Here is a 15,984-nt window from a genome sequence, read left to right as displayed (position 1 = left end):
CATCTTGTTCTGTAGTTGTGAATTAATCGAGTTTGTAATAAGAGATCAGAGTAAAGAATGAAATATGAACACAAGATCTAAATATAATCTGTTTGGCTCAATTACGCTTTCTGGAATATAGAGAATATTCAGAGAGTAGAATACAAATGATAAAGCTTCCCTCTAGCTCTAGTACTCATCCCATATATATAGGGATATAGAAAGTGTACAAAAAATATAAGGGACTAAGACACTTAATTTTTAAAACATAATGCCCTTCTAATAAACAAATATACAAACAAGCTTCAACTCTAATACAGACACACAAATTTCGACACCTCATAATAACTTTCGAACTCAACATTCTCCCCCTTTGTGAGAAGTGTCGAATCCATCTGAGCAACTTGATGAATCACCCTTCGGATCTTAGTGTACCAATTGATAATCTTCTTAACCTAAGCCTTGTCACGTTCATTGTTCTTCTTACAACTATTCATACGAATTATCAAATTATTATAGAGAGAAGTTGTATATCTCTCCACATCACAGGATTGAAACAAGAACTTTGTTGTAACAGCCCGGATCCCCAGGTATCTTCATTTCTTTTATATTTTGACATTCTGTGAGGGGACTCGGCGAGTCGGTGGTTGAACTCGCCGAGTCGGGTCGCGGTTTTTAGCAGGGGTTCGCGTCCGGACTCGGCGAGTCCAAGGGATGGACTCGACGAGTCCGCACTGTTTAATGAAACCCTTATTTCCCGGTCCTAAGCTCTATTTAAAGGACCTTATGGCCTTCATATGCGGCCACCTTGAACCCTAAGAGCCTCCATACGTCTGTAAGCCCTTGTGTGTGTGTTTGAAGGCCTTTTGTTCTTCATTTTGTGTGTTAGTGCAAGGAAAGGAGGGAGAGGAGCAAGCTTGAAGTGTTGGGGAGCTTAGATCTGTTGCTATTTCATCAAGGGGGTCTTCTTGAGGTAACTTTCTGAGCCAATCTTCGTGTTTTGTGTTGAAGGGCCAAATCTAGGGTTTCTTCTTGCATTTCTTGGCTTGAATAAGAAGTATGAGAGGTCCCATGGGGATATGGGACCTAGATCTGGACTTTAGCAGGTCCAGGAGACCCCTTATGACAAGCTTTATGCCCATCCTTTTGAGTTAGAAGTTATACTTGCCATATTAAAGGTTATTTCTTCAAAATAAGCCTTGTATGCATTGCATGGCAACCAAGACTGAGACTTTACGTAACAAATAAGCTTGGGAAGGCCAGATCTATGCATTTATGGAACGGATCTGACCGCAAAAGCCAGTTTTAGCTGGTGCATGGCATGGACTCGCCGAGTCTGAAGAACAGACTCGACGAGTCACTTAAAGATTGTCCTTGAGACCATCTTGTGTGTAGACTGGACCGAGTTGTGGGCGACTCAGTGAGTCGCAGAGAGTTGGAAAGGTTTTGACAGGTGGATCGAGTCAGGATGGGACTCGCCGAGTTGGCCTTCGACTCGGCGAGTTGAGTCGCGGTGGCCCTGTGATTCAGGCCCATGTGGAACTCGTCGAGTCGGGGGAGTACTCAACGAGTCAAAGGGAAAATTCTTGAGAGTTGGTAAAAACGCGTAGACTCGCCGAGTCACTATTGTGCACTCGCCGAGTCTAGTCCAAATTGACTAAAGACGGTTGACCAGGTCAACCTGTGTTGACTTGATTTGGATGGTCCACCTTAGTGGTGCAAGTAATATTTATAGATTTATAATATCGTAGGAGGATTGCAGCTCGAGGGTTCGAGCCCGAGTGATTCCAAGATTTACGATTAGCAACTTAGCGAGGCATACGAGGTGAGTCTTCTCACTATACTGTAACCGGAAGGGTTTTGACTATGTGACCGGAAGGTCGAATATGATATATATGCTTTATGTGTGTTAAGTTATTTGCTATATGTGTCATGTATGATATGTTTGATATGGGCCGGAAGGCGTGGTCATATGGACTGTAAATGTTGATGTGGGTAGGACCGGAAGGTTTACCCAGATGGGACGGAAGTCCCCTAAGACACATGGACCGGAAGGTCAAGGCCTGGAAAGGCGTATGTGCGTATGTTGTATTTCTGGGAACTCACTAAGCTTTATGCTTACAGTTGTTGCTTTATGTGTTTCAGGTACGAGTGAGGATCGTGGGAAGGCGCCAGCGTGACCGTACACACACTCGGGGAAACTGTTTTATCTTTTGTTATGTAATCGTTTGAGACTACGACGTTATTTTGGGAATCTAAACTAATTACTCATGTCTTTATGGTTGTAAAAATGAAAATTTTTGGTTGGAAATTTTATGACGTTACAAGTTGGTATCAGAGCCTTGGTTTGAGGGATTTGGTTGGAAATTTTATGACGTTACAAGTGGAGTTTCGTATCGATTTGGTTCCGGGGGCGGCACCCATCGCCAAGGCGCCTTACCGTCTCGCTCCACCGGAAATGCAGGAATTATCCTCCCAGCTTCAGGAGCTGTTGGGGAAGGGATTCATTCGACCCAGTAGCTCGCCTTGGGGAGCGCCGATTTTGTTCGTCAAAAAGAAGGATGGTTCACATCGGATGTGTATCGATTATCGGGAGTTAAACAAGTTGACAGTTAAGAACCGATACCCATTACCTAGGATCGACGATCTGTTCGATCAGTTGCAGGGGGCATCTTGGTTTTCCAAGATTGACTTGAGGTCGGGATATCATCAGATGAGGGTTCGCGAGGAGGATATCCAAAAGACTGCCTTCAGGACTCGTTATGGACATTATGAGTTTGTAGTGATGCCTTTTGGGCTCACCAATGCCCCGGCTGCATTCATGGATCTCATGAACAGGGTGTGCCGACCGATGCTGGATCGGTCGGTGATCGTATTCATCGATGATATTTTGGTATATTCGAGGACTAGGGACCAGCATGAGGAGCATTTGCGGGAGATTCTTCGGGTTTTGAGATCGGAGAGGCTGTATGCCAAGTTCTCCAAGTGTGATTTCTGGTTGCGAGAGGTCCAATTCCTCGGGCATCTTGTGAACCAGAAGGGGATATTGGTCGATCCGGCCAAGATTAAGGCGGTGTTGAGGTGGGAGGTGCCGAGATCGCCCACCGAGATCAGGAGTTTTCTGGGTTTGGCTGGATATTACCGCAGATTTATCAAGGATTTCTCTAAGATCGCTGTGCCACTTACTAGGATGACCCGGAAGGGTGTGGCGTTTTCATGGGGACCGGAGCAGCAGTCTTCGTTTGAGACGCTTCGTCAGAAATTGTGCGAGGCTCCAGTGCTGGCACTCCCGGAAGGGATGGAGGACTTTGTGGTATATTGTGATGCCTCTATATCGGGTTTGGGGGCGGTACTTATGCAGAGGGGTCATGTGATAGCGTACGCTTCGAGGCAGTTGAAGCCTCATGAGTCGAGATATCCCACGCACGACCTGGAATTGGGGGCGGTGGTGTTTGCCCTCAAAATCTGGCGACACTATTTGTACGGGGTTCAGTGTACGATTTACACGGACCATAAGAGCTTGAAATACTTGATGGATCAGCCAAATCTGAATATGCGTCAGAGGAGGTGGTTGGATGTGGTGAAGGATTACGACTGTGAGATCCTGTACCACCCGGGCAAGGCTAATGTGGTAGCCGACGCATTGAGCCGTAAGGCGGATAGCGCCCCGATCCGAGACATTTGTATGAGGTTGACGGTTTTGACCCCGATTCTGGACATTATTCGAGGGGCTCAGATGAAGGCTGCAAAGCCGGAACACCAGAAGAAGGAACGGGTGGTAGGTCAGGTATCAGGATTTGTTACGGATGGTCGGGGGCTTATGACTCTTCAGGGGCGGATTTGGGTGCCGTTTGTGGGCGGTGCGCGCACTATTTTGATGGAGGAGGCACATCGATCGAAATTCTCGATTCACCCTGGTGCTACGAAAATGTATTTGGATCTCAAGAAGGAGTACTGGTGGCCATGTATGAAAAGGGATGTCGCTTGGTTCGTCGAGAGGTGCTTGACTTGTCGGCAGGTCAAGGCCGAACACCAGCGACCGCACGGTAAGCTGCAACCGCTAGAGATTCCCGAATGGAAGTGGGAACAAATCTCTATGGATTTCATTACCAAGTTACCGCGAACGGCGAGGGGAGTCGATGCGATTTGGGTAATTGTGGATCGACTAACAAGGAGCGCTCATTTTCTAGCTATTAGTGAGAGCTCTTCTGCGGAGAAGTTGGCGGAGTTATATGTGAGGGAAGTAGTATCTCGGCACGGGGTGCCAATCTCGATTATTTCGGACCGCGACGTGCGTTTCACTTCCAGGTTCTGGAAGAAATTCCATGAAGAGTTGGGTACTAGGATACATTTCGGTACGGCATATCATCCTCAGACAGACGGCCAGAGTGAGCGGACCATTCAGACACTCGAAGACATGCTTCGGGCATGTGTGTTGGATTTCGGAGGGTGCTGGGATACCTACCTACCTTTAGCAGAGTTCTCGTATAACAACAGCCATCATTCGAGCATTGGTATGCCACCCTTTGAGCTGTTGTATGGGCGGAGGTGTCGCACCCCCATCTGTTGGGGTGAGGTGGGGCAGCAGGTTATGGGTAGCACGGAGATCGTGCTTCAGACGACCGAGCAGATTCAGATGGTCAGGCAAAGGTTGCTGACCGCTCAGAGCCGGCAGAAGAGTTATGCAGACAGGCGATGGTCCGAGCTTGAGTTCCAGGTTGGTGATCTCGTGCTCCTGAAGGTCTCTCCTTGGAAAGGAGTGATTCGATTCAGGAAGAGGGGCAAGTTGGGCCCCCCGGTATATTGGTCCTTTTCGTGTGATCGCGAGGGTGGGTCGGGTAGCCTACCGTTTAGACTTGCCAGCAGAGTTGGGACAGATTCACGATACTTTCCATGTGTCGCAACTGCGGAAATGTATAGCTGACGAATCAGCGGTGGTTCCATTAGGGGATATTCAGGTGGATGCAAGTCTAAATTATGCTGAAAGACCTGTAGCCGTCAAAGATCGGAAGATCAAGGTTTTTAGAAACAAGGAGGTGCCCCTGTTATTGGTTCAGTGGCAGCATCGGAAGGGATCAGAGATGACCTGGGAGCCGGAACGGGAGATGCGGGAGCAGCATCCGGAGCTTTTTGCCTAAGCGGGACTTCGAGGGCGAAGTCTTATTCTAGTGGGGGAGATTTGTAACAGCCCGGATCCCCAGGTATCTTCATTTCTTTTATATTTTGACATTCTGTGAGGGGACTCGGCGAGTCGGTGGTTGAACTCGCCGAGTCGGGTCGCGGTTTTTAGCAGGGGTTCGCGTCCGGACTCGGCGAGTCCAAGGGATGGACCCGACGAGTCCGCGCTGTTTAATGAAACCCTAATTTCCCAGTCCTAAGCTCTATTTAAAGGACCTTATGGCCCTCATATGCGGCCACCTTGAACCCTAAGAGCCTCCATACGTCTGTAAGCCCTTGTGTGTGTGTTTGAAGGCCTTTTGTTCTTCATTTTGTGTGTTAGTGCAAGGAAAGGAGGGAGAGGAGCAATCTTGAAGTGTTGGGGAGCTTAGATCTGTTGCTATTTCATCAAGGGGGTCTTCTTGAGGTAACTTTCCGAGCCAATCTTCGTGTTTTGTGTTGATGGGCCAAATCTAGGGTTTCTTCTTGCATTTCTTGGCTTGAATAAGAAGTATGAGAGGTCCCATGGGGATATGGGACCTAGATCTGGACTTTAGCAGGTCCAGGAGACCCCTTATGACAAGCTTTATGCCCATCCTTTTGAGTTAGAAGTTATACTTGCCATATAAAGGTTATTTCTTCAAAATAAGCCTTGTATGCATTGCATGGCAACCAAGACTGAGACTTTACGTGACAAATAAGCTTGGGAAGGCCAGATCTATGCATTCATGGAACGGATCTGACCGCAAAAGCCAGTTTTAGCTGGTGCATGGCATGGACTCGCCGAGTCTGAAGAACAGACTCGACGAGTCACTTGAAGATTATCCTTGAGACCATCTTGTGTGTAGACTGGACCGAGTTGTGGGCGACTCAGTGAGTCGCAGAGAGTTGGAAAGGTTTTGACAGGTGGACCGAGTCAGGATGGGACTCGCCGAGTTGGCCTTCGACTCGGCGAGTTGAGTCGCGGTGGCCCTGTGATTCAGGCCCAGGTGGAACTCGTCGAGTCGGGGGAGTACTCGACGAGTCAAAGGGAAAATTCTTGAGAGTTGGTAAAAACGCGTAGACTCGCCGAGTCACTATTGTGCACTCGCCGAGTCTAGTCCAAATTGACTAAAGACGGTTGACCAGGTCAACCTGTGTTGACTTGATTTGGATGGTCCACCTTAGTGGTGCAAGTAATATTTATAGATTTATAATATCGTAGGAGGATTGCAGCTCGAGGGTTCGAGCCCGAGTGATTCCAAGATTTACGATTAGCAACTTAGCGAGGCATACGAGGTGAGTCTTCTCACTATACTGTAACCGGAAGGGTTTTGACTATGTGACCGGAAGGTCGAATATGATATATATGCTTTATGTGTGTTAAGTTATTTGCTATATGTGTCATGTATGATATGTTTGATATGGGCCGGAAGGCGTGGTCATATGGACTGTAAATGTTGATGTGGGTAGGACCGGAAGGTTTACCCAGATGGGACGGAAGTCCCCTGAGACACATGGACCGGAAGGTCAAGGCCTGGAAAGGCGTATGTGCGTATGTTGTATTTTGGGGAACTCACTAAGCTTTATGCTTACAGTTGTTGCTTTATGTGTTTCAGGTACGAGTGAGGATCGTGGGAAGGCGCCAGCGTGACCGTACACACACTCGGGGAAACTGTTTTATCTTTTGTTATGTAATCGTTTGAGACTACGACGTTATTTTGGGAATCTAAACTAATTACTCATGTCTTTATGGTTGTAAAAATGAAAATTTTTGGTTGGAAATTTTATGACGTTACAAGTTGGTATCAGAGCCTTGGTTTGAGGGATTTGGTTGGAAATTTTATGACGTTACAAGTGGAGTTTCGTATCGATTTGGTTCCGGGGGCGGCACCCATCGCCAAGGCGCCTTACCGTCTCGCTCCACCGGAAATGCAGGAATTATCCTCCCAGCTTCAGGAGCTGTTGGGGAAGGGATTCATTCGACCCAGTAGCTCGCCTTGGGGAGCGCCGATTTTGTTCGTCAAAAAGAAGGATGGTTCACATCGGATGTGTATCGATTATCGGGAGTTAAACAAGTTGACAGTTAAGAACCGATACCCATTACCTAGGATCGACGATCTGTTCGATCAGTTGCAGGGGGCATCTTGGTTTTCCAAGATTGACTTGAGGTCGGGATATCATCAGATGAGGGTTCGCGAGGAGGATATCCAAAAGACTGCCTTCAGGACTCGTTATGGACATTATGAGTTTGTAGTGATGCCTTTTGGGCTCACCAATGCCCCGGCTGCATTCATGGATCTCATGAACAGGGTGTGCCGACCGATGCTGGATCGGTCGGTGATCGTATTCATCGATGATATTTTGGTATATTCGAGGACTAGGGACCAGCATGAGGAGCATTTGCGGGAGATTCTTCGGGTTTTGAGATCGGAGAGGCTGTATGCCAAGTTCTCCAAGTGTGATTTCTGGTTGCGAGAGGTCCAATTCCTCGGGCATCTTGTGAACCAGAAGGGGATATTGGTCGATCCGGCCAAGATTGAGGCGGTGTTGAGGTGGGAGGTGCCGAGATCGCCCACCGAGATCAGGAGTTTTCTGGGTTTGGCTGGATATTACCGCAGATTTATCAAGGATTTCTCTAAGATCGCTGTGCCACTTACTAGGATGACCCGGAAGGGTGTGGCGTTTTCATGGGGACCGGAGCAGCAGTCTTCGTTTGAGACGCTTCGTCAGAAATTGTGCGAGGCTCCAGTGCTGGCACTCCCGGAAGGGATGGAGGACTTTGTGGTATATTGTGATGCCTCTATATCGGGTTTGGGGGCGGTACTTATGCAGAGGGGTCATGTGATAGCGTACGCTTCGAGGCAGTTGAAGCCTCATGAGTCGAGATATCCCACGCACGACCTGGAATTGGGGGCGGTGGTGTTTGCCCTCAAAATCTGGCGACACTATTTGTACGGGGTTCAGTGTACGATTTACACGGACCATAAGAGCTTGAAATACTTGATGGATCAGCCAAATCTGAATATGCGTCAGAGGAGGTGGTTGGATGTGGTGAAGGATTACGACTGTGAGATCCTGTACCACCCGGGCAAGGCTAATGTGGTAGCCGACGCATTGAGCCGTAAGGCGGATAGCGCCCCGATCCGAGACATTTGTATGAGGTTGACGGTTTTGACCCCGATTCTGGACATTATTCGAGGGGCTCAGATGAAGGCTGCAAAGCCGGAACACCAGAAGAAGGAACGGGTGGTAGGTCAGGTATCAGGATTTGTTACGGATGGTCGGGGGCTTATGACTTTTCAGGGGCGGATTTGGGTGCCGTTTGTGGGCGGTGCGCGCACTATTTTGATGGAGGAGGCACATCGATCGAAATTCTCGATTCACCCTGGTGCTACGAAAATGTATTTGGATCTCAAGAAGGAGTACTGGTGGCCATGTATGAAAAGGGATGTCGCTTGGTTCGTCGAGAGGTGCTTGACTTGTCGGCAGGTCAAGGCCGAACACCAGCGACCGCACGGTAAGCTGCAACCGCTAGAGATTCCCGAATGGAAGTGGGAACAAATCTCTATGGATTTCATTACCAAGTTACCGCGAACGGCGAGGGGAGTCGATGCGATTTGGGTAATTGTGGATCGACTAACAAGGAGCGCTCATTTTCTAGCTATTAGTGAGAGCTCTTCTGCGGAGAAGTTGGCGGAGTTATATGTGAGGGAAGTAGTATCTCGGCACGGGGTGCCAATCTCGATTATTTCGGACCGCGACGTGCGTTTCACTTCCAGGTTCTGGAAGAAATTCCATGAAGAGTTGGGTACTAGGATACATTTCGGTACGGCATATCATCCTCAGACAGACGGCCAGAGTGAGCGGACCATTCAGACACTCGAAGACATGCTTCGGGCATGTGTGTTGGATTTCGGAGGGTGCTGGGATACCTACCTACCTTTAGCAGAGTTCTCGTATAACAACAGCCATCATTCGAGCATTGGTATGCCACCCTTTGAGCTGTTGTATGGGCGGAGGTGTCGCACCCCCATCTGTTGGGGTGAGGTGGGGCAGCAGGTTATGGGTAGCACGGAGATCGTGCTTCAGACGACCGAGCAGATTCAGATGGTCAGGCAAAGGTTGCTGACCGCTCAGAGCCGGCAGAAGAGTTATGCAGACAGGCGATGGTCCGAGCTTGAGTTCCAGGTTGGTGATCTCGTGCTCCTGAAGGTCTCTCCTTGGAAAGGAGTGATTCGATTCAGGAAGAGGGGCAAGTTGGGCCCCCCGGTATATTGGTCCTTTTCGTGTGATCGCGAGGGTGGGTCGGGTAGCCTACCGTTTAGACTTGCCAGCAGAGTTGGGACAGATTCACGATACTTTCCATGTGTCGCAACTGCGGAAATGTATAGCCGACGAATCAGCGGTGGTTCCATTAGGGGATATTCAGGTGGATGCAAGTCTGAATTATGCTGAAAGACCTGTAGCCGTCAAAGATCGGAAGATCAAGGTTTTTAGAAACAAGGAGGTGCCCCTGTTATTGGTTCAGTGGCAGCATCGGAAGGGATCAGAGATGACCTGGGAGCCGGAACGGGAGATGCGGGAGCAGCATCCGGAGCTTTTTGCCTAAGCGGGACTTCGAGGGCGAAGTCTTATTCTAGTGGGGGAGATTTGTAACAGCCCGGATCCCCAGGTATCTTCATTTCTTTTATATTTTGACATTCTGTGAGGGGACTCGGCGAGTCGGTGGTTGAACTCGCCGAGTCGGGTCGCGGTTTTTAGCAGGGGTTCGCGTCCGGACTCGGCGAGTCCAAGGGATGGACCCGACGAGTCCGCGCTGTTTAATGAAACCCTAATTTCCCAGTCCTAAGCTCTATTTAAAGGACCTTATGGCCCTCATATGCGGCCACCTTGAACCCTAAGAGCCTCCATACGTCTGTAAGCCCTTGTGTGTGTGTTTGAAGGCCTTTTGTTCTTCATTTTGTGTGTTAGTGCAAGGAAAGGAGGGAGAGGAGCAAGCTTGAAGTGTTGGGGAGCTTAGATCTGTTGCTATTTCATCAAGGGGGTCTTCTTGAGGTAACTTTCCGAGCCAATCTTCGTGTTTTGTGTTGATGGGCCAAATCTAGGGTTTCTTCTTGCATTTCTTGGCTTGAATAAGAAGTATGAGAGGTCCCATGGGGATATGGGACCTAGATATGGACTTTAGCAGGTCCAGGAGACCCCTTATGACAAGCTTTATGCCCATCCTTTTGAGTTAGAAGTTATACTTGCCATATTAAAGGTTATTTCTTCAAAATAAGCCTTGTATGCATTGCATGGCAACCAAGACTGAGACTTTACGTGACAAATAAGCTTGGGAAGGCCAGATCTATGCATTCATGGAACGGATCTGACCGCAAAAGCCAGTTTTAGCTGGTGCATGGCATGGACTCGCCGAGTCTGAAGAACAGACTCGACGAGTCACTTGAAGATTATCCTTGAGACCATCTTGTGTGTAGACTGGACCGAGTTGTGGGCGACTCAGTGAGTCGCAGAGAGTTGGAAAGGTTTTGACAGGTGGACCGAGTCAGGATGGGACTCGCCGAGTTGGCCTTCGACTCGGCGAGTTGAGTCGCGGTGGCCCTGTGATTCAGGCCCAGGTGGAACTCGTTGAGTCGGGGGAGTACTCGACGAGTCAAAGGGAAAATTCTTGAGAGTTGGTAAAAACGCGTAGACTCGCCGAGTCACTATTGTGCACTCGCCGAGTCTAGTCCAAATTGACTAAAGACGGTTGACCAGGTCAACCTGTGTTGACTTGATTTGGATGGTCCGCCTTAGTGGTGCAAGTAATATTTATAGATTTATAATATCGTAGGAGGATTGCAGCTCGAGGGTTCGAGCCCGAGTGATTCCAAGATTTACGATTAGCAACTTAGCGAGGCATACGAGGTGAGTCTTCTCACTATACTGTAACCGGAAGGGTTTTGACTATGTGACCGGAAGGTCGAATATGATATATATGCTTTATGTGTGTTAAGTTATTTGCTATATGTGTCATGTATGATATGTTTGATATGGGCCGGAAGGCGTGGTCATATGGACTGTAAATGTTGATGTGGGTAGGACCGGAAGGTTTACCCAGATGGGACGGAAGTCCCCTGAGACACATGGACCGGAAGGTCAAGGCCTGGAAAGGCGTATGTGCATATGTTGTATTTTGGGGAACTCACTAAGCTTTTTGCTTACAGTTGTTGCTTTATGTGTTTCAGGTACGAGTGAGGATCGTGGGAAGGCGCCAGCGTGACCGTACACACACTCGGGGAAACTGTTTTATCTTTTGTTATGTAATCGTTTGAGACTACGACGTTATTTTGGGAATCTAAACTAATTACTCATGTCTTTATGGTTGTAAAAATGAAAATTTTTGGTTGGAAATTTTATGACGTTACAAGTTGGTATCAGAGCCTTGGTTTGAGGGATTCGGGTACACCTTCGGGCGTAACTGGACTCAAACCGGGGATTGGAGAAAATTGTTTTTACAAAAAAATTTAATTTAATTAATTAAAATTTAAATTTTGAAAGGTGAGACGACCAAAGAAGAAAAAGTGTGTACGGTCAGCCAGCGCCCGAACGGTAAAAATCCCCAAAATACTCTTATTATATGTGTTACGATATATGATATGATATGATACGCATGCTAGTAGACTAGGTATACATATTAAGGCTAGAGTGGCCTGATTTTGTGATGCCTTAGTCTAGGAAAACTTGCTTCTATGAGGTGCTCGAGAGCGAGTGAGTAACAAGAGTGTGAAAAGAATAGAGTGCTCAGGATTCGAGGTTGGGGAGGATGACTTGGGTGAATACCGACGCGGTGTAACTGGCAGTATTGGGCCCGTACTACCAAGGACATCGGGTCAGTAGGCAGCCAAGTGGGAACCCCTGAGTATCGAAAACTGAGCACGACTGCGTTATCGAGTGCGATTTTTGCCCGATAGGGTCTCTAATATTCTTTTGTTGTATTTCAGAGACATCATGGTTGGACCACGACACAGACCTGGCACGAGTGGGGTGACTGACGAGGAGCTTCGTCAGATGATTCATGAGGAGGTAGCTGCAGCGATCCGGGCCGAGATCCCGGAGATGTTTGGGTCTATTAAGACCACGCTGATGGAGACATTTGATGAGCGGTACGCCGCGTTATCTGAGGCTGCCGCTGCTGCAGCTACCGCAGCTGTGGCTGCTGCCAGACCACAGGGGGGTGACTCGTTGCTGTTCCGGGAGTTCAGCAACACGAAGCCACCAGAGTTTGACGGGACTCAGGATCCGATTGCTGCGATGAGGTTGATTGCCGATATTGAGGGATGCTTCTATAATTGTTCATGTCCGGAGCATCTGAGGGTGCGGTTCGCCCTGAACCAGCTCCGCCTGGGAGCGAAGGATTGGTGGAAGTTCGTGACGGCGAACTTCACTCTCGCGGAGGTTTCAGCCTTGACTTGGGAGAGATTTACTGCTATGTTCAGAGACGAGTATGTTCCCCCGGTAGAGAGGGAACGGTTGGTTCAAGAGTTCTTGACCCTCAAGCAGGGTAATGATTCGGTTGCAGTGATCACGCGGAAGTTTCATGAGAGGGCGATGTTCTCCCCCGAGCAGGTGTCCACGGAGCAGGCTCGGATGAGCCGGTATTTGGGAGTGCTGAGGAGAGACATCCGGGAGTTCGTATCGAACTCATCATATCAGACTTTTGCTGAGCTTCAGGCGAATGCCAGGAAGCGGGAGATCGATTTGGAGACCCAGGCCAGGGAGGAGGCCGAGTCTCAACGGATGGATCGGCGGCCGGCTCAGTCGCAGCCAGCAGCCAAGCGGACCAAATCCGTTGATTTGAGATCCGGAGGGCAAAAGAGCCGTACTTGTGGGAAATGCGGCAAGGGTCACGAGGGGGCATGTCGATCGGGTGCTTGCTACAAGTGTGGAAAGGAGGGGCACATTGCGAGGGATTGCCCCAAGGGATTTATGGTCTGCTTCCATTGCAACCAGACTGGCCATCGGAAGACCGAGTGCCCCCAGCTTCGCCAGGGATCATCGCCTGCTGCCAGGGTTCCTGAGGTTCGGCCAGTGAAGACCGAGGCCCCGAAGGCTCGTGGGAGAGCTTTCCAGTTGACTGCGGAAGAGGTCCGCGCGGCGCCTGATGTAGTGGCCGGTATGTATTCCTTCACGTATTTACATTTATGTTGAGACATTATGCTTATATTCCTATATGCGTAGGTACTTTTCTTGTGAATCATGTGCCTGCTTTGGTACTATTCGACTCAGGTGCGAGTCGATCCTTTGTTTCGCTGGCTTTTAGCCAGTACATCGATATCGATCAGGAGATGATGAGTCGTCCCCTGCGAGTTGCTATAGCAAACGAGAGAGCAGTATACACCACCGAGGTGATTCGAGGATGCATGCTCGAGATTTTTGGGGTCGAGTTTCCTATAGACTTGGTCCCTATAGCTATGGGGGATGTTTGCATTATCGTGGGCATGGATTGGTTGAGTAAGTTTGGGGCAGTCATTGACTGCGAGAGACAACTGGTGATGATTAGAGACCTTAGTGGGGGAGTGCTCACGGTTTATGGCGAAGGGACCCGGTGTGGGTCAGCGTATTGTTCAGCGGCCAGGGCAAGGCAGAGTCTGCAGCAGGGCTGTGATGGATTCATAGCCTATGTGATGGATACTCGTGTGACCACGGAGAGTCCCAATTCGATTGATGACGTTCCGGTTGTATGCGAGTTTGCGGATGTGTTCCCCGAGGAGTTACCAGGCGTGCCTCCGGAGAGGCAAGTGGAGTTTCGTATCGATTTGGTTCCGGGGGCGGCACCCATCGCCAAGGCGCCTTACCGTCTCGCTCCACCGGAAATGCAGGAATTATCCTCGCAGCTTCAGGAGCTGTTGGGGAAGGGATTCATTCGACCCAGTAGCTCGCCTTGGGGAGCGCCGATTTTGTTCGTCAAAAAGAAGGATGGTTCACATCGGATGTGTATCGATTATCGGGAGTTAAACAAGTTGACAGTTAAGAACCGATACCCATTACCTAGGATCGACGATCTGTTCGATCAGTTGCAGGGGGCATCTTGGTTTTCCAAGATTGACTTGAGGTCGGGATATCATCAGATGAGGGTTCGCGAGGAGGATATCCAAAAGACTGCCTTCAGGACTCGTTATGGACATTATGAGTTTGTAGTGATGCCTTTTGGGCTCACCAATGCCCCGGCTGCATTCATGGATCTCATGAACAGGGTGTGCCGACCGATGCTGGATCGGTCGGTGATCGTATTCATCGATGATATTTTGGTATATTCGAGGACTAGGGACCAGCATGAGGAGCATTTGCGGGAGATTCTTCGGGTTTTGAGACCGGAGAGGCTGTATGCCAAGTTCTCCAAGTGTGATTTCTGGTTGCGAGAGGTCCAATTCCTCGGGCATCTTGTGAACCAGAAGGGGATATTGGTCGATCCGGCCAAGATTGAGGCGGTGTTGAGGTGGGAGGTGCCGAGATCGCCCACCGAGATCAGGAGTTTTCTGGGTTTGGCTGGATATTACCGCAGATTTATCAAGGATTTCTCCAAGATCGCTGTGCCACTTACTAGGATGACCCGGAAGGGTGTGGCGTTTTCATGGGGACCGGAGCAGCAGTCTTCGTTTGAGACGCTTCGTCAGAAATTGTACGAGGCTCCAGTGCTGGCACTCCCGGAAGGGATGGAGGACTTTGTGGTATATTGTGATGCCTCTATATCGGGTTTGGGGGCGGTACTTATGCAGAGGGGTCATGTGATAGCGTACGCTTCGAGGCAGTTGAAGCCTCATGAGTCGAGATATCCCACGCACGACCTGGAATTAGGGGCGGTGGTGTTTGCCCTCAAAATCTGGCGACACTATTTGTACGGGGTTCAGTGTACAATTTACACGGACCATAAGAGCTTGAAATACTTGATGGATCAGCCAAATCTGAATATGCATCAGAGGAGGTGGTTGGATGTGGTGAAGGATTACGACTGTGAGATCCTGTACCACCCGGGCAAGGCTAATGTGGTAGCCGACGCATTGAGCCGTAAGGCGGATAGCGCCCCGATCCGAGACATTTGTATGAGGTTGACGGTTTTGACCCCGATTCTGGACATTTTTCGAGGGGCTCAGATGGAGGCTGCAAAGCCGGAACACCAGAAGAAGGAACGGGTGGTAGGTCAGGTATCAGGATTTGTTACGGATGGTCGGGGGCTTATGACTTTTCAGGGGCGGATTTGGGTGCCGTTTGTGGGCGGTGCGCGCACTATTTTGATGGAGGAGGCACATCGATCGTAATTCTCGATTCACCCTGGTGCTACGAAAATGTATTTGGATCTCAAGGAGTACTGGTGGCCATGTATGAAAAGGGATGTCGCTTGGTTCGTCGAGAGGTGCTTGACTTGTCGGCAGGTCAAGGCCGAACACCAGCGACCGCACGGTAAGCTGCAACCGCTAGAGATTCCCGAATGGAAGTGGGAACAAATCTCTATGGATTTCATTACCAAGTTACCGCGAACGGCGAGAGGACTCGCTGCGATTTGGGTAATTGTGGATCGACTAACAAAGAGCGCTCATTTTCTAGCTATTAGTGAGAGCTCTTCTGCGGAGAAGTTGGCGGAGTTATATGTGAGGGAAGTAGTATTTCGGCACGGGGTGCCAATCTCGATTATTTCGGACCGCGACGTGCGTTTCACTTCCAGGTTCTGGAAGAAATTCCATGAAGAGTTGGGTACTAGGTTACATTTCAGTACGGCATATCATCCTCAGACAGACGGCCAGAGTGAGCGGACCATTCAGACACTCGAAGACATGCTTCGGGCATGTGTGTTGGATTTCGGAGGGTACTGGGATACCTACCTACCTT

This window comes from Lactuca saligna, chromosome 2 (assembly GCF_052625555.1).
Source record: "Lactuca saligna cultivar CGN05327 chromosome 2, ASM5262555v1, whole genome shotgun sequence".
NCBI classification, from domain to species: Eukaryota; Viridiplantae; Streptophyta; class Magnoliopsida; order Asterales; family Asteraceae; genus Lactuca; species Lactuca saligna.
This window is presented reverse-complemented; position numbering follows the sequence as displayed.